Source organism: Trachypithecus francoisi, unplaced genomic scaffold, assembly GCF_009764315.1.
Source record: "Trachypithecus francoisi isolate TF-2019V2 unplaced genomic scaffold, Tfra_2.0 Lachesis_group2, whole genome shotgun sequence".
Lineage (NCBI taxonomy): Eukaryota > Metazoa > Chordata > Mammalia > Primates > Cercopithecidae > Trachypithecus > Trachypithecus francoisi.
This window is the reverse complement of record NW_022681465.1, coordinates 84297928-84320971: the sequence shown is the minus strand read 5'-3', so window position 1 is coordinate 84320971 and position 23044 is coordinate 84297928. Positions and strand designations below refer to the sequence as shown.

General features: G+C 42.0%; 1 pseudogene; it reads right to left on the bottom strand.

Annotated features, from left to right (window-relative positions):
- Positions 1-972: 972 nt before the first annotated feature.
- Positions 973-7999, bottom strand: LOC117065107 (annotated as a pseudogene).
- Positions 8000-23044: the final 15045 nt, after the last annotated feature.

Below are 23044 nucleotides of genomic sequence, written 5' to 3'. Positions count from 1 at the left end.
TGGACTATCCTCCCACCAAATAGGTCTATTACCTGGGTCATGGTAAATTTGGGGATTAAGAGGGCCCCTTTTGCATGGGTGCCCCTCCCATAGAATCACAGATCTGTTTAAGAAGACTTATCAAGTCTGCTGCCCCTCATAAGTCTTACAGATGCAACTCCCTGATGGGAACACAAACCCTTTTCACAAGAAAAGGTAAAATGGTCTAGGGCAAAAAAAAAAAGGCTTCCTGGGACCAGAACATAAAAACATACAGGTTAATAGAATTATAAAATGTTTAAACATGCTTTATGTAAGGTAGTTGTAACCCTTTTACCTAAATGTCTTATGAAAATGAGTACTATATCAAACTGGGGGATGTTTTCCCCTTTCTAGTACTATAAAACTGAAGACCTGTCAGTCTGCTCATGTAAATCCTCCACTGCATAGCCTTTTGTGTAACACATTTATCGGGGCTGATGGCAAAAACTATGAGTACTTTTCAATAACACCAACTGAGCTAGATAAGTTCTACTTGATGAGGCATTTACTACCTTGCTATGAAATGTTAACTGAAGCTACCCCCATACTAATGGAAAAAATGTTTCCCAAAGAGTTCCATGATCAAATAAAAAATGGTTTACATAAATCTTTCTACCTAATAAGTAGAGAGCCTTTTTCCTAGGACTAATTCTGAAAAGCTGCTAAATTCTATTTGTCTATCTGTTTGGTTTGTAAATAACATTTCCAAGGTAAACAAACATCTTGTCTTAAAACCTGCTGCCCTGGTTAAAGGAGGGTCAGGAAAATCTTTTTTTTGTTGTTGTTGTTTTTTAAGTTATTTGGGTAAAGTACGTTTTTGTAAGCGAATTTACCTTTCTGAATTCTCCAAAATTTAGATTGTAATTTTATAACAGTATAGTTGTCTGCATGAGTTCAGTAATAGTTAAAAAAAAATTGTTTTAAGGGGAAAGCATGACACTCAATACTAGATTTCAGCCTTAACTTTTTAGGTGCAGATTAATTCATTCTTTCTTGGCTACAATAATCCTCTAGAAGGTACCAGATTATAATTTTTCTTTATATTTGTCATTGGTGCTCTAATGAAATGAGTTTCTTTTTCTGTTCTAACATACGAATTACTCTTATAACTGTCAAACTATAAATGTTATTTATCTCTCCTTGTTTTACTTCCAAGGAAACCAAAATCATGGTATTCTGAAAACCAGAGATATGAATCTCCCTCATTTGGCATCCCGCTGCCCCCAGATCTGTTTCACTGCTAATGCTCTGCAGCCAAAACTATACAAGTTGCCTCCCTCTAGGCCCAGGTACTATCGTGGAAGAGGTGGGTACAGAAGATTGTAAGAGCCCGTTTTGAGGGATAAAATTGGGTCAAGATCAAACAAACCCTCCAAATCAAAAAGGTGGTTAAAAAAAAATGCCTAAACAGCTGGTAAAACAATTTTAGTTGCCTTCTAAACTATTATGTGTCACTTTTGCATCCACCCCAACCATAAAGATTTTCTGCTTACTATAAAATTAAAGGGAAATATTTCCTAACAGGATAAAATACCTTGTAACAAAGCCTCCTGGGTATAATACTCCCAATTATGAGTTGTGGAGATAAATATATCTATCTATATTTTTTATTTTTCAGAACAATGTTTATGTTGTGTATAGCTAATTGCTATAAGTCTGTAACACAAATGAAGCTTACAGTAGCTCAACACATAAACGTTAAAAATAAGTCGGTCTTGCAACTTTGCCTTTTGGTTTAATTGTCGGCTTTATTGATTGAGTTATTTATTTTTGGAGGAATAAACAGTCTTTATTGGACTCAGAGCAGGAGTCCGTGGGTCTTGAGAACCTCTGAATTTGTCAATTTTCTTCTCCACGTTCTTTTCGGCTGTTTCCGTAGCCTCATGAGCTGTTTCTTTTTCTGGTAGTGGATCTTGGCCTTCTCCTTCCTCTTCTCCTTCAGGGTGGCTGTGACTGTCTGGCACTTCCAGCCCACCTCTTGAGCTAGGTGCCCCAGGTAGGCAAACTTTCTTGTAGTCTTCAGATGCAAGACCTTGAGGGCAGCAGGAACCACTACCTGTTTTTTCTTGTCATCGGGTGTTGGGATGCTGTCAAACACCTTGAAGTGGTCCAGAGAGGCCTGGCCTCCTTGGTCTTGTGAGGCAGCATGCCTCGTAGTCTGCCGGAAGATGCAGCTGGGGGCCAGGAAGTGGTGGGGGCCAGGAAGTGGTGGGGCCAGGAAGTGGTAGATGCCTCGGGAAGGGTTGCTGTTCATCCCCTTGCAGAGGAAGGCCAGGTACTTCAACTTGTTTCTGTAGACATTGCCAGAAATGCTAATGCCCCTGCAGCATATGAGCTCCACCTTCCAGCCAGCTTAGCCACCATGGCAGTCAGGAAGCCCAGGAGATGGCTTCGACCACCGAGCCCCAGGCCTTGCCCCTCCACCATCTTCAGCAACCACCTGGGAAAGGAGTTCTCTGTTTTTAGATGAAACAGGGAAAGGTATGGGGCCCCCTCACCCCTGAGGTACATCTGCCAGATTTCCCTGGAACCCTGTTTGAAAACCACAGATCAATTTCAATCCTCATTGTCCATATGAGGAAACAGAAGCCAAAAGAATAGAAAGAACCAAGATGACCTTGTGCAGAGGGAACAGCAGGATTAGTACTTCACCCTCCTAATTCTTGGGGTTCTGCTATTTCCTGCTCCCTACTCTGCTATGAAGAACAAAGCCAGGGTGTGAAGTTACGGGGGCTGTGCAGAGTCTGACCTGCAGGGCTGTAGGGTACCGTTTGCCACAAGAAGCCAGTAACCAGGTATGGTGGCTCATACCTGTAATCCCAGCACTTTGGGAGGCCAAAGAAAGTGGATGACTTGAGCCCAGGAGTTCCAGACCTGCTTGAACAACATGACAAAACCCTGTCCCTACAAAAAATACAAAAACGATTAGCCAAGTGTGGTGGCACATGCCTGCAGTCCCAGCCACTCGGGAGGCTGAGGTAGGAGGCTGTAGTGGGCCATGATTGCACCACTGCACTCCAGTCTGGGCAACACAGTGTGATCCCATCTCAAGAAAGAAAAAGAAAAAAAGAAGCCACTAGCCTGGCATTACTCAGCTCAGTCAACAAAATAAAACATTTTTTTTTTTTCTGGAAAAGGAATTACAAACATTTTTCCAAGGGCACATCTAGCATGTCTCCCAGAAATGTACCTGCCTTAGTATCCCTTCCATACCCAGGAACTAGCTGCAGGGCTCTTGTATCGGGTTGAACCCCAAGAGTGCACCAACAAGCAATGCAAGGTAGTGTGGAGCAACATCCTGTTTTAATGAGGATCTGGGTGCAGGCAGGCTGAGGCCTAAAATGGCATCACCCCCAAATGAGGATGGGGCAGGGGTTTTATAGTCTCCTGTAAACAGGAAGTGTCTCAGTCTGCTGTAACTGCTACGCAGTACCCGAATGGAGTCTCTCTTGATCTTCAGGGGTACGTGTCTTCTGGCCAGCTCTCTTCTTGCTTTTGCTATCTTGCTGATGCTCGCTGCTGGCACAAGTGGTCTTGCACCTTGGAACTGGGCCTGAGAAGGGAGGAGTTACTCATTCTCTTAAGCTTTCAGGCCCCAGGGAGAATCTTTCATTCCTGTCTATTTGGTTATTGAAAAGGGAAAAGGGATGACTTTGTCACTACTTTAAATGTGACATAAGAGTGGCGTGGGCACCTTGGAAAAAGAAAAACTTAACTTTGGGGTATTCTTGGGAGATAGGTTGGTATCCATTGTGTTGTTGTAGCAGGAACATCATCTAGATTGTCTGGCAGCTAACTGTAGTTTCAACACGAATTTTAATGGCTTTTATTATCAGTAGGATAACACAGGTGAGAAACAGGAAGAACCCAATGATGAAGACTACTGTCCCCACCAGCGTTTTAAATCCTCCTAAATTAGAGAACCATCCTCTTAGAAGATTTGTTGGGTCCAATCCCTTCCAGGTTTGGACTGGTACAGGGGCTACTTTTCTGATGTTTAAAGCAATTTCTAGTACTGCTTTTTCTGTTATCATCTATGTTAAGACAACAATTGGAGATACGAAACTTACCACAGGCCCCACCTTCTTCTGCTAATAAGTAGTCTAGTGCCAGCCTGTTTTGATAAATTGCCACATGCATTTGGCTTTGTTATTATATGAGAATTTCCAGGGCTGAGGTGGTTTGGTTGGTGATTATCTCTAGAATCACCTTTAGTCTAATTCTTCTATTTAGCATGTATATGGCAGTTGCAATAACCCCATGAACCATCCTCAGCCCAAGTGGCAGGACTCTAATATTTGATGATCTGCTGTGAAGGCCATTCTTCCTATTGCCATCTTTGGTTTCTTTCTACCTTTAAGGATCCTTTTGTTGTTGTTGCTTAGGTTATTATATACAGGGACTCAGAGGGTGTTGCCCGCTGTTAATGTTTTGGAGGAAGGAGTAACCTTGGGCATGAGCTTGACCCATGTGCGATGGACCCAGTGGGGGAGTTCTTGGACTCTCACTGCAGTTGGCATGCTGAGTATCAGTGTAGGGGCCTGTCCACTTCAGTTGTAGCTTTTTGTGAGGGTCAGGTTGAAAGATAAACACATCTGTCCTGCAAGACAGTTATGTTGAGAGGACAAGGAGGTGTTGACAGGGAGGGGCACAGCCTCATTTGTTGCTTCATGAATGAAAGACCGTGTCTGGATTAAGGAGAGGAAGTAATTCCCAAGTGGTTCAGAGTCTGCTAAGGGTGGAGGCCCTAAGACAAAAGTCTGGCCATACGTGATTTCAAAGGGACTTTAAAAAGAGGGTGCTTTTGGTATTGAGTAGAGTCTCATGAGGGTGAAAGGGAGATTTTTTTTTTTTTGTCCACAACTGGCAGGTTTCTAGAGTGAGCTTTGTGAGTTGGGCTTTAAGGACAGTTAATTTTTTCAACTTTGCCTGAAGATTGAGGCCTGTAGGGTATGTGGAGAACCCATTTTATACCTTAGGATGTAGAGACGCCTTGGGTAATTTGGCTGATGAAGGTGGGCCTGTTATCAGACTGGATGGATATTGGGAGACTGAAATGGGGAATTATATGCATGATGAGAGATTGTGTGATGACATTTGCACCTTCTGAAGTTGTTGGGAATGCTTCTACCTACCCAGAGAAAGTACAGACAAAGACTAGAAGATAGTGGAGCCATTTATCAGGCCACATGTGAGTGAAGTATACTTGCCAATCTTGCTCAGTACCTGGCCCCAGGCTTGGTGGGTAGGAAAAGGCAGTGGCCGGAGAGAGCCCTTGTGTGACACTGAGTGCCAGAAAGAGCAGGACTGGGTAATTTCTCAAACACGGCTGGAAAGGTATGAACAAGTGAGAATATGGTGGAGAAGTTGCAAGAGAGGTTTGTAACCAACATGGAAAGAGTTGAAGCTTTGGAAGTGAGGAAGGCTTTGAGAGTGAGGAAGAACGAAGCACCCTTCCTTGACATGCCATGGTCCTTGCTTTAGAATGTTTTGGGCTTGGAAGTCCTCCTTTTCTTCTGATGAATAAAGAGGAAAGAACAAGGACAGGGACAGAAATTGGGCTTGCATGCCTTGTAGGACTCCTTGTTTGGCTACATGATCTGCTAGCACATTTCCAGCTAATATAGGATTGTCTGGGGTTTGGTGACCCCTGCAATGAATGATGGCAACTTTCTGTGGGAGCCTGGCAGCTTAAAGTAGTTTGCTGACAAGAGAGCCATTTATGACAGGAGTGTTTTTTGCAGTTAGAAAACCCTGTTCTTTCCAGATGGACAAGTGTGAGTGTACTATGTGGAACACATAACAAGAATTTGAATATATGTTGATCTGTTGTCTGGCTGCTAGAGTGAGAGCTTGAGTGAGGGTGATGAGTTCAGCTTTTTGGGAGGTGGTGCCTAGGAGGAGCAGCTTGGCTTCAATAGTGTCAGGGGTGACACTATAGAATAGCTAGCATGCTGGCATCCTTTATGTAGGAAGGAACTGCCATCTACAAACCAACTAAAAGAGGCACCTGGAAGGGATTGGTCTGTTAGGTTTGGAAAAGGTATAAGAAAAGTTTGAACATTGTTCACACAGAAGCATGTAGGGTCTTTGGCTGTTGTAGCTTCAGGTAAGATTATGGCCAGGTTTAGATGGGAACTGGTTAGCATGGTCATGTGGGGGTGGGGGGGTTTCTATGAACAGAGCATATAGCTGGAGGAGCCGTGGGGCAAAGATGAGACTTAGTACACTGAGGTGAGCTAGCATGTCTTTGACGTTAAGGGTTGACTAAACTGTTAGGTTGGCATGAAGAGATAGTTTTAGGCTTTCATGGGTGAGGACAGTAGCTGCCACCAATGCTTGGAGGCAGGCAGGCCATCTGAAGACTGTGACTTTGAATTGTTTGGAGAGGTAGGCAACAACCTGAAGGGTGGGTCCCTTAGACTGAGTTAGAACACTTAGTGCATCTCCATGCTGTTCATCAGTATAAAGGGAGGAACGTTTGGTGAGGTCTGGGAGAGTGAGGACAGGCGCTGAGGTGAGAGCCTTCTGGAGTAGATGGAAAGGTTGGGTAATAGGCTGTGCAGGGTTTAAAGGCTCCCGGAGAGGGCCTTTAGTGGCTTGGTATAATGGTTTGGCAAATAAAGCAAAAGAGGGAACCTAAAGTCTAAAATATCCTGCTAGTCCTAGAAAAGAGAGAATTTCTTGTTTAGTCTGTGGAGGCAGGAAGGATTGGAGGAGGGATATGCAGTCAGTTGTGAGCCCTCAGGTTCATGGGGTAAGTGCTAGGCCTAGATAGGTGACTAAAGTGGTGCATATTTGTGCCTTTTAAGGGGAGACTCAGTACCCCCGCTCTGTCAGGAAATTTGAAAGAGAGATAGTATGGGCATTGCAGTCCTTTTGAGAGGGCTACATAGGAGCAGATCATCAACATATTGAAGGAGAGTGGACAGTTTTAGGGATAAGGTACAGAGGTCATGAACAAGGGCCTGTCCAAAAAGGTAGTATGTCAAAAAGGTTTATGTCTAAAACCTTAAGGTAGTATGCACCAGGTGAGCTGACACGAAAGGTTGGTGTGGGGTTTTCCCATGTAAAGACAAAGAGGTTTGGGGAAGCAGGGTGTAAAGGAATTGTGAAAAAAGCATCCTTTAGTTTTAGAACAGAAAAATGGGTGGTGTTAGAGGGAATTGCAGAAAGTAAAGTATATGGGTTAGGATCTATGGGACATACTGGGAGTACAGCCTGGTTAATGAGCCCGAGGTCCTGGACTAAGGGATAAGTTCCATCGGACTTTTTAACAGGTAGAACTGGTGTGTTAAAAGGGGAGCTTGTTGGGCGGAGTAAGTCACTGATGAGGAGGCGAGAAATGATAGACTTTAGGCCTACAGGAGCTGCTTGGGGTATTGGATACTGCTTCTGTGATAGGAACTGGGTGGGCTCTTTAAGGGTAATGTGGACGGGGGTGTCACGTTCTGCAACTGAGAGTGTAGAAGTATCCCAAACAGTGGGGTGAAGTACAGATAGGGGATGAGGAAAGGTTGCATGTTTTAGGGTGTGAGGTTGGAGTAGAAGAAAGCTGTAAGTACCAGAGGTGTCTGGGTGGATGCGTTGGGTACTATGGGGAATGTGGAAGTGGAGAGTAGTCTGGAGTTTTGAAAGGATGTCTCCGTCTAGGAGTGGAGTTGGGCATGAGGACAGGACTTAAAAAGAGTGAGTGAAAGAAAAGGTGTGCAGGGAGCAGAAAATTGGAGAGGGGCTCGGGGTTTGGAGACTGATCCTCAATTCCCACAACAGAGACTTGGGAGGACTGGGTGGGTCTTGAAAAATTAGATAAAACAGAGTAGGTTGCCCCGGTATTAATTCAAAAAACATACGGGCCTACCTGCCCCATCAGGCTTATCCTTGGCTCAAATTAAGAGATGGTAGTTGCTGGAGCATCCATTCCAGGGCACCATCAGTCTTCAGTGGCAAGGCCACTGAGATCTGAGTAGGTTTTGGCCAGCTCAGGAAGGGATGGGGGTGGTCCTTGTGGGGGCTGCTCACAGTCTTACTTCCAGTGGGGTCCTCTGCAGAGGTGGCACAGGCTGGTGGGCTTACCTGGGTTTCAGCATTGTTTGGACCAGTGACCTTCACTGCCACACTTGAAACAGGTGCCAGGCCGGGCGCGGTGGCTCAAGCCTGTAATCCCAGCACTTTGGGAGGCCGAGACGGGCGGATCACAAGGTCAGGAGATCGAGACCATCCTGGCTAACACGCTGAAACCCCGTCTCTACTAAAAAATACAAAAAACTAGCTGGGCGAGGTGGCAGGCGCCTGTAGTCCCAGCTACTCGGGAGGCTGAGGCAGGAGAATGGCGTAAACCTGGGAGGCGGTGCTTGCAGTGAGCTGAGATCTGGCCACTGCACTCCAGCCTGGGCGACAGAGCGAGACTCGTCTCAAAAAAAAAAAAAAAGAAACAGGTGCCAGGTGGAGATGGATTGATAGGAGGCTTCCGTGTGAAACTGTGGCCCCATGGCCCTGTAGGGCTCCTGATGACAGAGGCAAGCATTTGAAAATCTGCCTGTTTTTGCCTTTTACTTTCTTCATCCTGATTGTTAAACAATTTGAAGGCTAAATTCAGAAGGTGTTGTGGGATTTGAAGGCCGTCATCAAGCTTCTGAAGCTGGCACCGAATATCGGATATGGATTGGGAGATGAACCAAAAGTTTAACACAGTGGTTCCTTCTGGGCTAGCTGGGTCTAGGTAGGTGTACTTTCTTATGGCTTCAGTTAAATTAGAGAGAAAAAGGGCTGGGTTTTTGACAGGACGTTGGGTGATTTCTGAAAGTTTTTCATAGTTGACTGCTTTATGGGCACCCTTTTTGAGTCCTACAAGGAGACACACAATCATGTGGTCTCGATGGCAGCATCCAGGGGCTCCATCTTGATAAACTCAGTGGTGGTACTGGTTGGAGACTGCCTCTGCACCAGTAGGTAGAGCAGGAGGAGCTTCGTGATGAATTGTATCAGCATGTGCCTGAGCTAGGGTCCAGATAAGGTCCAGGTCTTCTGGGGTGAGGGTGGAAGAGAGTATAACATAGAGATCATGCCAGGTTAATTCATAAGACTGGGTAAGGTACTGAAACTTTCTAATGTAAGAGGTAGGGTCTTCTGGTAATGAATCAAGTCCTTCATTAATTTGAGAGCAAGCAGTGAGGGAGAAGGGAACATGAACTTTAACAACACTTTCAGTTCCTGCTACTTCCCAAAGGGGGCACTGTAGCACAGGCACTGAAGTAAGAGTAGAGTATGGGCCAAAGATGGCGCGTGAGTGAGTATGGGTGGGAGAGAAGGAAGAACCTGGAAGTCCTTCTTGCTGAGGGTTTGAAGGGAGAAGTGGGGTTGAATTAACAGGCAGTGGAGGATAGATAGAGGGGGAAGGTGGCAGGATGGGTTTACAAGCCTCAGGAGAGGGCGGTGTGGGAGAAGAATGGGTACAGGCAATATTAGAATTGTCCTGAGGAGGGGATGGTGTAGAAAAAAGAAGTGGATACTCCTGCCTGGGAAGATGGCGGCTGGGAAGATGGCTACCGGGAAGACAGCCGCTGAGAAGATAAAGAGGAGGCTGGGGGGTTAAAGAAGATGGTCGAGAAGGAGAGGTAGGGGTTGGGAGGGGTAGGCAGCAGTCTGCTGGATGGATGGAGGAAAAAGAGGTGGGGTCGGGAGGAGAAAAGTGATCTGGGTAGCAAGAATGGAGAAGAATTTGAACAGGTGAGCAAGAATTGCAGAGGTCACGTTGTGATCTGAGTGCAAAAAGGTGTGGACAAAGAGGCCTCCCCATTTCTCCAATGATCAGCAATTATTGCTTAAAGCAGTTAAAACTGTAAAGTCGAATGTTCCATTTGCAGGCCATTTGGATCCATTATCCAATTTGTTTTGTGTCCAGACTGAATTACAAAAAAAGACAAGGCATTTAGGGCAGATATCTTGCCTGAGGCCTAAGGTTTGTAGGTTTTTTTCGAGGCAGCCTAGAGGGCTGTCCTTTGGAATGGAAGACTGGGAATTTCCCATAACAGGGGGTCAGCTTGGGAGAACAGGGAAAAGGAAACCATCCTGGACAGCCAGAGGGAGACAATAAAAGGAACAATTGTCACCGCTGCCTTTTTCATTCCCAGAAAGGGATCAAATGACTTAGAGGCCTCTCCCTAAAACCAGATGATCAGCGAGTGCCTGGCACCTGCCGGGGACTTTCTTGGACCAACATTGGATTTTCAAACCAGAGAAACCAAAAGAGACCATGCGGATTTTTTCCTGTTAACCGGGCTCCGGGAAAACTTACCAATAGGTGAGATCAGTGACCGATGTGCATGCACAGAGAGGCGACTGAGGAGCTTCCTTTGTCTGGCTGCTGTGACCTGCTCTCTGGGGTGGAGGGGTAAGTCCCCTGGGGACATAGACTGGAATCCCTCCTGGGTTTCGGCACCAGACTCAAGGCTCTTGTATTGGTTCGAACACCAAGAGTGCACCAACAAACAACGCAAGGCGATGTGGAGCAACACGCTGTTTTAATGAGTGCCTGGGTGCAGGTTGGCTGAGGCCTAAAATGGTGTCACCCCCAAATGAGGACGGGGCAGGGGTTTTACAGTCTCCTGTAAACAGGAAGTGTCTCAATCTGATGTAACTGCTATGCCTCTCTCTTGATCTTCAGGGGGTACAAGTCTCCTGGACAACTCTCTTCCTGCTTTTGCTATCTTGCTGACACTCACTGCTTGTGCAAGTGGTCTTGCACCTTGGGACTGGGCCTGAAAAGGGGGGACTTATTCATTATCTTAAGCTTTCAGGCCCTAGGGAGAACATTTCACTAGCTAGAAGGAGCCTGAAGGAAATCTGGTTTCAGCATAAATATGATGATGGATTTCACAGTGCCACAGTATTGTCAGTTTTTTAAAACTTTACTTAAAATAATAATTTTCAGAAGTAATGAATGCCTGTCTACATCCATTCTTATCTGGCCTAGAACAATTAATTGACTATAAATCTTTTGACTCTTAAGGCCCTCAGTCATACAGAGTACTGCCAAGAAAAAAAAATGACACTCTAGAATTATATGACCTTTCATGTGACAAAACCTTTTATCTCCCAAACACCAGTATATGATGCAATACAAAAGTGGGGGTGGGGGAATAGATTTATTTACAGTTAACAAGTCTGTAATAATTTAGACACCAAGGACCAGGCGTTTCTTGCATTTAATTTACACCTTCCTCAGGATGCTATACTTATGGAGATGAACTAGCCAGAAAAGAGATTAAATTTATTAAATTATAATTCATTGTTGGTCCCACAATTTCCAAATAAGATTTATCGTAGGGTTCAAATAACCCTTAATAAGGAAGGTAAGCACATTGTGGATCTGATCAAAGAATATGATGGTGCATGCAGGGTTTTCTTTCTGGCGATGGGGTTGTTAATTGCCCTCTGATTTCACCTATAACCTTGGATGCCCAAATCATCACTGTCTTTATAATAGACATTTTCTTGTAAATGTTATGCCAAATGCAGCAGAAGGAAAGGCACAATTAAAGACCGAGGTAATGATAGCTCAGAAAATAGATGTGATCTGGGATTTTTTTTTTTTTTTTTTTGGCTAAACCATAAGCCTGACCATTTCACCCCTTAAAGAATTGGCTATTACATCAGGTCAGGCCGTGTCCTTCCCCTAATTTCAAATTGCTAATGCTTAAAACTATTACCATCAAATCAGAGGACTCCAGGAACAAGACTTCCTAGCACTGTGGGACCCTGCTAGATGGCCAAATTAGACAACACTCAGAATGAGCCTTCCTAGCACTGTGGGATCTGCTGCTGTTTGCTGGCCTGCATGTGCATTCTATGGAATGCCTTTTAGCCAAGAACGGGAACTGAGGACTAAGCTCTGATTTTTTTTTTTTTTTTTAATCTTGCCCAAATTCCTATCTAAGGGGTCTGGGGAGTCATGCCCTACAGGACATAAATTCTTGTCAGATGGGTTTTATTTAACCCTATACATGGTGACTTACTTTCCAGTCTGACTCTGGCATAACAAGAAAGAAAATCAAATGTTTTACCCCAAAATATATTTCCTTGCCCTACTTTGAAACTGCCCCTCAAAGTCTCTTGTGGGAAAAAAACACATTCTATAGAGAATCCCTTTCCCCTTTGTTTTCCTTCTTCCTTTCCAGATCCAGGAGATAGTCAACTAAGAGATGGGGACCCTTTTAGGTCAGATAAGGAATATTTTACAACCTGCTCTCTCTAAAGTCTGCTATCTGAGTGTTTCCTCTGCACAATAAAACTTATTCCCCACAATCCTTGATCTTAACCTGAACACTTCCTTTCTATTGATTTCAGGTCTTCAGATAAGCTCAACCAATTGTCAACCAGAACATGTTTAAACTTACCTATAGCCTAGAAGCCCCCACTTTGAATTGTCCCACCTTTCTGAACCAAATCAATGTATTTCTTAGATGTATTTGATTGATATCTTATGTCTCCCTAAAATATAGAAAATCAAGCTGTATGTTGATCACCTTGGGCACATGTTCGCAAGACCTGAGAACTGTGTCATGGGCCATCGTCACTTATATTTGGCTCAGAATAAATCTCTTAAAATATCATACAGAGTTTGACTCTTCATTGACAACTTCAAGTGTGGACTTCATGCATCTGGTTTTAGTCCCAGTGCCTTCGATATTCAAGAAGAAATTGTCCTCAACAGGATAAAGTGTATTTCCTTAAAATACGCAGTTTGCATCAACTGACTTATTTGTATTTTTTTACCTCTGCAGTTGAGACTACTTATAAACATTCATTAATCAGCAATCTGTCCTTAGTTCAAATATTTCATAATTTAAAAACCGTAAATTGCTTTGGAGTGTACATTCATCTCTGTGCTTAGAACATTTTGAAATATTGACAACGTATACTTAAAGACGGTTCTGATCATTATAAACTTAGTTCCATTCATCTAGTCACAATGCATACAGCTATGATAGCCATAAAGATATCAATACAAAGAGACTGAAAAGGCAATATTGGTTAAATACAGATAAAAATGCCAATGAAGACTTGCACACCAGGAGCACATTTGAGGGTGATTTTTACATGAATCTTTGGCTTGGGCTTGTTAGTGGACTGGGTTGTAATGGAAGCATGTTGCCCAAGTAGTATGGAAAGCTCTTGAGAGAATAGCTTAGGAATGGAGACGTTAAATGACAAATAGAAATCATTCACCTATTGAGTGTTATCATGTACAAAAGGCAACACTTTAAAATGTATGACTTTTATTACATCTACTAAGTAGGAATAACTTATTTCTCCTCTATATTGTATGACTATATCTGCATCAATCCTCTTTTTTGCATGCAGGGAAATGTCAGAGAAGTAGCAGGAAAGAGGCCTTGGCCTCCATAATCACTCTTCATGGAAGGGAGAAAAGGAGAAAGAGAGGGAAGAGAAAATTCCCAGATAACCATAATTTCTCTACCATATCACTGAGAAAATACTTTATTTCCAGGAACATTGACATAAAAAGAGAATAAACTCATATGTTGCTGATGACTTGGACTTGGCAAGAAAGCTTACACAGGCTTTTTCTAATCATGTGGTAATATCATGTTAGGTGGAAGATCCTTTAATTGTTTTAATACTTTGTGATCCCAGTGGTTAGATATACTTTGTAGATGTGAGATGTATAAAAACATATTTTGTTATCACACAGCATTTTGAGTTTGCTTTTTCCATAGAACCTGAATGCTTTTATCTGTCTTCTGTGTCTTAGAGATGAGTAAAAACAAACAAAAAAATCCACTATTTTTATAGTACTTTGTCCTCTGTTCTCTGTTTTACATCCACTTTTTAATAGCTTTTTTTTTTAACTCTTCAGAAGAGATTTCAAACTTTTCTTCACAAGAGATTTAAAATTAAGACTGCTATTATTTTTTTGAGGCACTTTCTGAAGACCCTTCTCTCCCCATCAGTTTGTGTTTGGTACACTGTAGATGCTGTGAGGATTTAATCAAATTAAAATATGTGTTTCCTGCCGGGGTCAACCACAGCCTCTGAAGATTCTTTGTGCAAATTTGACAAAGGCACCCCTTCCCCGGCAGTTAGAGCTCTGCACAAGAGTATGTAGCCTGGAGAGCAGAGTACAGACTAGATTTCTGACCCTGCTTAGACATCAGCTGGGTGCTTAACTGGAGAAAAAAAAAAAAAAAAGATTTGTAACACCATATGTCTGACATGAGACTGTGGGAAGATCTGATCCAGGTACTCAGGATTCCAGGTGGTAAAGGCTTTCTCACTGTGGCATGATCCCATCTCAAATAGCCTTAGTGAGTGTCAAGGAAGGGGAGAAGAGACAGAGGGGTAAAGAGCCAGCCATGCTTTGGCCTTATACCCACAGATCATTGGCAGGACTAGCCACACAGCTTTGCCTAACTACAAAGGGGCTGACAAATTCAGCAGAGCAAACAGAACATTTTGTGGGCACTATTATCTCTATCAAAGCTACAATCTTTGAGGGATATATTTTTACATGTTTTTATCCCTAGAGTACTTAGCATAGTGCTCTATACACAGAAACCACTCGAAACATTCATCATATTGAATTCATTAAATTGTTTGACTCAACCCATTTTGCTTTTCTTTTGCATGTTGTTTGCCAACTTTAAAAGGAAACCTGGCTTTTTGAAAGCCTCTTACTTCCCTATTGGATCTATTGTAGAAAGGTGACACATAAAGGGATGCATATTGATAAATTTCCCTTTGGGACTGTCTAGAAGCTGTGATAGAAAAGAATAAGTAGAAAAAGAGAAATAAGACCTCTTACTTACCTCTCTGTATCAGAAACAAATACTTAAAAATAAAATTGAAAACAGAGATGAGGGAAGAGTCGGAACTGGTTCTCACCATGAGATACTGCTACTCATAAACATAGTAAGACTCTTCTCTTTGCCAAAACATCTGTTTGTTGTTGCGTAGACATGTCCTTTCCGATGTGATCTACATTTAAAAGTATGTTATTACATATTGATCTATGACTAAAAGTTACATGTGGAATCTTGTGAAATTTACTGATAGCTTTATCTCTGGGAGGTAGAGCTTAAAATATTCAAGTTACTCTCAAGCTAAATCTTTGAAGCTGTGGGAAAGGAGCTGAAGTTGGAAACACACATATGCTCTATCCACATCAGCAGAGATATTTTGTGTAAAGTGCAAGAGTATTCACACATCTAACTGTGAGATAACTCATCTATGCCCACTCTGGATGGGACTGACATGGGAAGTGGAAGGAAATTGGGGAAGAAACAGTCTTTGATACTGTTGACAGTCCTTTATCCCTTGGTCTTTGAGTTTCTTTTTTTTTTTAATGTGACTTTAGTTCCTTCCTGCTTCTACTCTTCCCTCTCTAACCATTCTATTCCTCTTTTCCTGCCCTGGCTGCTAGACAGTCCTCAAGGAAATGTATCAACATGCATAGCTTTATGTGTCACCTTTGTGCAATAGGTGCAATCTGTATTTGCAAGCAATAAATGTAGGACTTCAGTTTCCCAGTGCGTAGCATCTAGGAAATTATCAGCATAAATTTCAAAAGTTATAGGTATGGTCTGGCTTTGACATTATCTCTCATTGGGATTTGGGGGCAAATTATTTAACCTCCCTGAGCTTTGGTTTCCTTTTACATGAAATAAAAATAATAAATGCATCTTGCTTATACTTTCAGAGCTGTTGTGTGAGTAAAGAGTGAAAATGGTGAGAAAAGACTATTTAATATATGACCAGTCCTATAAAAAATACTATAAATATTACTGAGAAAAAAATATCTGAAGCCATAGTCCTGACTACTCTTTCCAGCATCAGTTCTGAATTTCCACCTATTTACTTGGTATCTTAAGCACCTTAACTTCAACATCTTCAGAAGTAAATTCTATCTCCCCATTTCCCATGATATTTACCTTCCCCTCGTCCATCTCTCGAGCTTCCTTTATTTGTCCATGTCATCACCACCCACCCATTTTTTTTTCTCACCTGGGAGCCTGTCATCTATAACTCATCTCTCTACTGAACCCTCATACTTGCCTTATCCAATCAGTTTACAAATCTTGTCGATATTTCCTCTAAAATGCTCCTGAGTCTATATACTATTACGTTCAGATTGCTACCACTCTTCTGTCCTGTTCAGATCCTAACCATTTGTCTTCTTCCTTCAGACTGTCATCAGCATCTTACCTCTATATCAGTGATGATTCATTATGGGAAGAGATCAGTGGCTGTTCCTGGTCCCTTCCCTTTGGCAATGACTGTGGAGAAAATCTGTATATTAGATAGACCCAATACTTTAGTTCCTTCTGATCTGAACATGTGCCTCAGAGTCTATAGTCATAATATATTTCAGTCAACCAAAAAAACAAAAACTCTTAAATAAAAATACAAAGGTATTTTTAAGCTCCTGGTACAGGAATTTGGTGCACAATAAGCCTATTTGAAGAGGAAATGGACTAGTATTTTCTCTTTAGTGAAACTAACATTTTATCTGAAACCAAGGAGGGAATAGTTGCAAAACTACAAGACTATACTTGTGTCACTTGCTTCCAAGTTAGTAATGTCAATGAATTACAATGGGGGTTTTTGTTTACTTAAGTTCAGGCAATGGTCTCTGCATCCTAGGTCTTAAGCTGTACCTCCTTGTGCCCTGACATATGTGTTCATTGTGAAAAATTCTTGTGTTTACTTTGTGAGACCAGAAATGAAGATAAAACAAAAAAGTCTCAAAACTCTCTAGTGTGTTTATTATTTCATCTGTGTATCTCCTGAAAAGCCTTGTTTTTCACTCATGATATAAAACCTTTCTAACCAATTAAAGACAACTTCAGGTCTCACACATGCAAACTGAAGAGCTGTGCTTTCTTCACATGTATCACATTAGATCAATTTTTTCATCAGTGAGAAACAAAGTGGTAGATTGAGTTCCTGGCAGGGGCTAATCTAGAAATATCAAAGTATTGAGAGATTAATGCAACATCAAGACTCAGAGTCAACAGGGTTTCTTTCACTTCAGAAACACTAACATATCACTATGGAAAATCCCCAGTGACATTCCAAGGAGTGGTGTATCTTTGTATTTCCAAAATGCTAGTTTTTCTGCTTTCATTTTGAGTGAATGACTACATAGGCACTGACCTTTTGAGTTTTATCTTACAAGACTGATGCTGGGCTAAATAGCCATTTCTGGGTTAAATTTGTCTTCTTCTTGAGATTGATTCTGTTTTCTACCAAATAATATTATAAAAATTGGTTGCAACTTCAAAACTTCCTAGACCATTTATTCATTTACTTTCAAGAAAAGCCTTTCCTCTTTATGAGCAATAAAGAGGTGATAAAAATTAAAAGTAGAGGATATTTGCATAGCTCTTATTCCATGCTAGTCATTGTTCTAAGCCCATTACACATGTTAACTTATTTAATTGTCACATTAACTCTACAAAGTAGATATCATTATTATACCCATTTACCTGTGAAGAAAGCAAGGTAACATAGAGAAATAAGAAGGGACGGCTCCCCATCTTGCATCTCATCTTGTTCAAGCATGAGACTCCAAAGTCCCTCACTCTCACAACTGTTATCTTATTTATTCCTGTTTTTATTAGGAGTTGACACAGCATACATCATTCATTCAAAAAATATTCTTTTAGCACATACTGTGCATCAAACACCAAGTAGACTTAGAGAGCAAAGATAAAGTCATGGTCCCTGAGGAAGAAGATCTTCTAGTCTAGTGAGGGAGACACCAGCCAAACGACAATTGTATGCGTGAGACCATAGCAAAGGAGCATGTTAATGAGACTCCCAAGCCAGGGATGGAAGCTAGGAAAGAAGGTGGTGTGATCCATGTCCTGAAGGTCAAGTATGAGAAGGCATGTGGCTCAGGGAGCAGAACATGGGGAGTAGGAAGATGTGAAAAGACATTTGAGTAGACTGGTGTGACTGGAGTACAGGCTGAAAAAGAAGTTGGGCTTTGGAGTTTCCCTCAACTTCACTTTTCTACTAATTTGTCAGGTGACTAGGGACACTTACTCTGACCCTTCGTTTCCTCATCTTTAAATGAGAAATGATAGTTACCCCAAACACTTGTCATGAGGATTAAATGAAATAACGTATGTATATTAGTTTCCTGTGACTGCTATAAAAATTAACACAAACTCGGTGCCTTAATGCAACAGAAATTTATTCTCTTATAGTTCTGAAGATCGGAAGTCTGAAATCAGTATCAGTGGGTTGAATTCAAGGTTCCAGGAGAGCTGCACTCCTCTAGACGGTCTGCAGGAGAATCGGTTTCTTATCTCTTTTGGCTCTTGGTAGCTTCTGGCAGTCCTTGGCTTGTGACTGCATCACTGCAATTTCTGCTTCCATGGCCACATGATCTTCTCATCTTCAGTGTAACACCCTCTGCCTCTCTCTTATGAGGACACCTGTGATTACATCTAGGGCCCACCTGGATAATCTAGGATAATCTCATCCTCTCAAAATCCACCTACAAGGATCCCTTTTCCATATAAGGAAACATTTAAAGGTTCCAGGAATTAGAACATTTCAGGGTGGTGGGCAATTATTCTGCCTACTACACTACGTAGAGGATCTACGCATATCAGAGGTCTTCAATACATGCTAATTTGCACCTCTCTGTATTACAGTTGTGCTGGGGCATCAAAGAGCCTTAATCTGAATGGTTAGACTTTATTCCTGCTGGCCTCTCTTCCTATTCCTAAGAAAGGGTTAGACAGCTTTGGTCTTCCAGACAAGCTTGTCAATATAAAAATAAAAAGAACACAAAGATGAATAGCTTTGTGACAATGCAGGAAATAATTTTTGTTTATTTTGCTAATGCAGTCTAAACCATTAAGATTACTGTGTTGAGGTCACAATGGTGGTATATTTCAGAAAGGGTTTCTTTTCCACGATTTATATTCTAGGCATGGCAATGGGCTTTGTGTGCAATTTAGAGTAGTTATCTATTGATCTCGTTTTCTCTAAGTGTAACTCATTCTCCTTTGCCCATCAGCATATGGGAAGAATAATCAGTGTAAAGGTCAAGTAGCACTTAGGAGCAATTTAAGAGTCAAAGCACGAGGCTATGAGCTTGGGGATATTGCTCAACCTTATACAGACTCATCAACTCTTACATTTATTTTGACAAAGAGACAAATATTTTCATAACTCACTGACCCTAAGTCAAGAGAGAAAATTTCAAAGATTTGAGATAAAATATTTATTGCCCTGAAAAAGTAAAAATTTAAATTCACTTAGAAAATTACTGTTAATGGGCTCCAGTCTACAGCTCTCAGTGAGATCAATGCAAAAGGCAGATGATTTCTGCATTCCCAACTGAGGTACCCAGCTCATCTCATTGGGACTGGTTAGACAGTGGGTGCAGCCCTTGGATGGCGAGCAAAAGCAGAGTGGGGCATTGCCTCACCCAGGAAGCACAAGGGGTTGGGGAACTGTCTCCCCTAGCCAAGGGAAGCCATGAGGGACTGTGCCATGAGGAAACAGTGCACTCCAGCCCAGATGCTATGATATTCCCATGGTCTTTGCAACCCACAGAGCGGGAGATTCCCTCAGGTGTCTATACCAAAAGTGCCCTGGATTTCAAGCACAAAACTAGGTGGCCATTTAGGCAGACATTGAGCTAGCTGCAGGAGGTTTTTTTTCATACCCCAGTGGTGCCTGGAATGCGAGCGAGACAGAACCATTCACTCCCCTGGAAAGGGGGCTGAATCCAGGGTGCCAAGTCATCTAGTTCAGAGGATCCCAGCCACATGGAGCCCAGCAAGCTAAGATCCACTGGCTTGAAATTCTCGCTGCTAGCACAGCAGTCTGAAGTAGACCTGGGATACTTGAGGTTGGTTGGGGGAGAGGGGTCCACTATTACTGAGGCTTCAATAGGCAGTTTTCCCCTCACAGTGTAAACAAAGCCACCCGGAAGTTTGAACTGGGCAGAGCCCAACATGGCTCCAAAAAACTGCTATAGCCAAACTGCCTCTCTAGATTCCTCCTCTCTGGGTAGGGCATCTCTGAAAGAAAGAAAGAAGACTCAGACAGGGGCTTATAGATTAAAACTCTCATCTCCCTGGGAAAAAACACCTAGTAGAAGTGGCGGCTGTGGGCGCAGCTTCAGCAGACTTAAACGTTCCTTCCTGCTGGCTCTGAAGAGAGCAGTGGATCTCCAACCACAATGCTGAAGCTCTGCTAAGCCTCCACAAGTGGGTCCCTGAACTCCATGCCTCCTGACTGGGAGACACCTCCCAGCAGGAGTGGACAGACACCTGATACAGGAGAGCTCTGGCTGGCACCTGGCGGGTGACCCTCTGGGATAAAGTTTCCAGAGGAAGGAACAGGCAGCAATTTTGGCTGTGCTGCAGCCTCCACTGCAGGGTCTGGAATGGACCTGTAGCAAACTCCAGCAGACCTGCAGTAGAGGGGCCTGACTATTAGAAGGAAAACTAATAAAGAGAAAGGAACAGTATCAACATCAACAGAAAGGACATCCACATAGAAATCGCATCTGAAGGTCACCAACATCAAAGACCAAACGTAGATCAATCCACGAAGATGAGGAAAAACTGAAAATTCCAAATACCAGAAGGCCTCTTCTCCTTGAAAGGATCACAACTCCTTGCCAGCAAGGGAATGAAACTGGACAGAGAATGAGTTTGACGAATTGACAGAAGTATGCTTCAGAAGATGGGTAATAACAAACTCCTTTGAGCTAAAAGAGCATGTTCTATCCCAATGCAAGGAAGCTAACAACCTTGAAAAAAGTTAGAGGAATTGCTAGCTAGAATAACCAGTTTAGAGAAGGGCAAAAGTGACCTGATGGAGCTGAAAAGCACAGGACGAGATCTTCATGAAGCATAAACAAGTATCAATAGCCAAATTGACCAAGCAGAAAAAAGGATATTAGAGACCAAAGATCAACTTAATGAAATAAAGAGTGAAGACAAGATTAGAGAAAAATGAAAGAAAAGAATGAGCAAACCTTGAAATATGGGACTATGTGAAAAGACTAAATCTGTGTTTGATTGGTGTACCTGAAAGTGACAGGAGAATGGAACCAAGTTGGAAAACAATCTTGAGGATATTATCTAGGAGAACTTTCCCACCTCACAAGACAGGCCATTCAAATTCAGGAAATACAGAAAATACCACAAAGATACTCTTCAAGAAGAGCAACTCCAAGACACATACTCATCCGATTCACCAAGGTTGAAATGAAAGAAAAACTGTTAAGGACAGCTACAGAGAAAGGTCTGGTTACCCACAAAGGGAAGCCCATTAGACTAACAGTGGATCTCTCTCCAGAAACCCTGCAAGACGGAAGAGAGTGGGGGTCAATATGCAATATTCTTAAAGAAAAAAATTCTCAACCCAGAATTTCATATCCAGCCAAACTAGGCTTCATAAGCTAAGGAGAAATAAAATCCTTTACAGACAAGCAAATGCTGAGAGATTTTGTCACCGCCAGTCCTGCCTTACAAGAGCTTCTGAAGGAAACACTAAATATAAAAGGGAAAAACCGATACCAGCCACTGCAAAAACATACCAAACTGTAAAGATCATTCACACTATGAAGAAACTGCACCAACTAACAGGCAAAATAACAAGCTAGCATCATAATGACAGGATCAAATTCACACATAACAATATTAACCTTAAATGTAAATGGACTAAATGTCCCAATTAAAAGACACAGACTGGCAAATTGGAAAAAGAGTCAAGACCTATTGGTGTGCTGTATTCAGGAGACCCATCTCACACGCAAAGATGCACACAGGCTCAAAATAAAGGGATGGAAGAATACTTACCAAGTAAATGGAAAGCAAAAACAAAAACAAGAACAAAGAAAAAATAGGGGTTGCAATCCTAGTCTGTAATAAAACAGACTTTAAACCAACAAAGATCAAAAGAGACAAAGAAGGGGATTACATAATGGTAAAAGGATCAAGGTAGCAAGAAGAGCTAATTATCCTAAATATATATGCACCCAATACAGCAGCAGCCAGATTTATAAAGCAAGTTCTTAGAGACCTACAAAGAGACTTAGACTTCCACACAATAATAGTGGGAGACTTTAGCACCCCACCGTCAATATTAGACAGATCAATGAGGCAGAAAATTAACAAGGATGTTCAGGACTTGAACTCAGCTCTGGACCCAGTGAACCTAATAGACATCTACAGAACTCTCCATCCCAAATCAACAGAATACACATTTTTCTCAGCACTACATCACACTTATTCTAAAACTGATGACATAATTGGAAGTAAAACACTCCTCAGCAAATGCAAAAGAATGGAAATCAGAGCAGTCTTTCAGAACACAGTGCAATCATATTAGAGCTCAGGATTTAAATACCCACTCAAAACTGCACAAGTACATGGAAACTGAACAACTTGCTCCTGAATGACTACTGGGTAAATAACAAAATTAAGGCAGAAATAAAATAAGTTTTTGAAACCAATGAGAACAAAGATGCAACATACCAGAATCTCTGGGACACATTTAAAGCAGTGTTTAGAGAGAAATTTATGGGATAAATGCCCACAGGAGAAAGTGGGAAAGATCTAAAATCGACACCCTAACATCACAATTAAAAGAACTAGAGAAGCAAGAGCAAGTAAATCGAAAAGATAGCAGAAGACAAGAAATAACTAAGATCAGAAGTTACTAAGATCAGAAATAACTAGGACAAGAAATAACTAACTGAAGGAGATAGAGACGTGAAAAGCCCTTCAAAAAATCAATGAATCCAGGAGCTGGATTTTTGAAAAGAATAACAAAATTAATAGACCACTAGCCAGACTAATAAAAAAGAAAAGAGAGAAGAATCAAATAGACACATTAAAAAACGATAAAGGGGATATCACCACCGACCCCACAGAAATACAAACTACCATCAGAGAATACTATAAACACCTCTACACAAATAAACTAGAAAATGTAGAAGAAATGGATAAATTCCTGGACA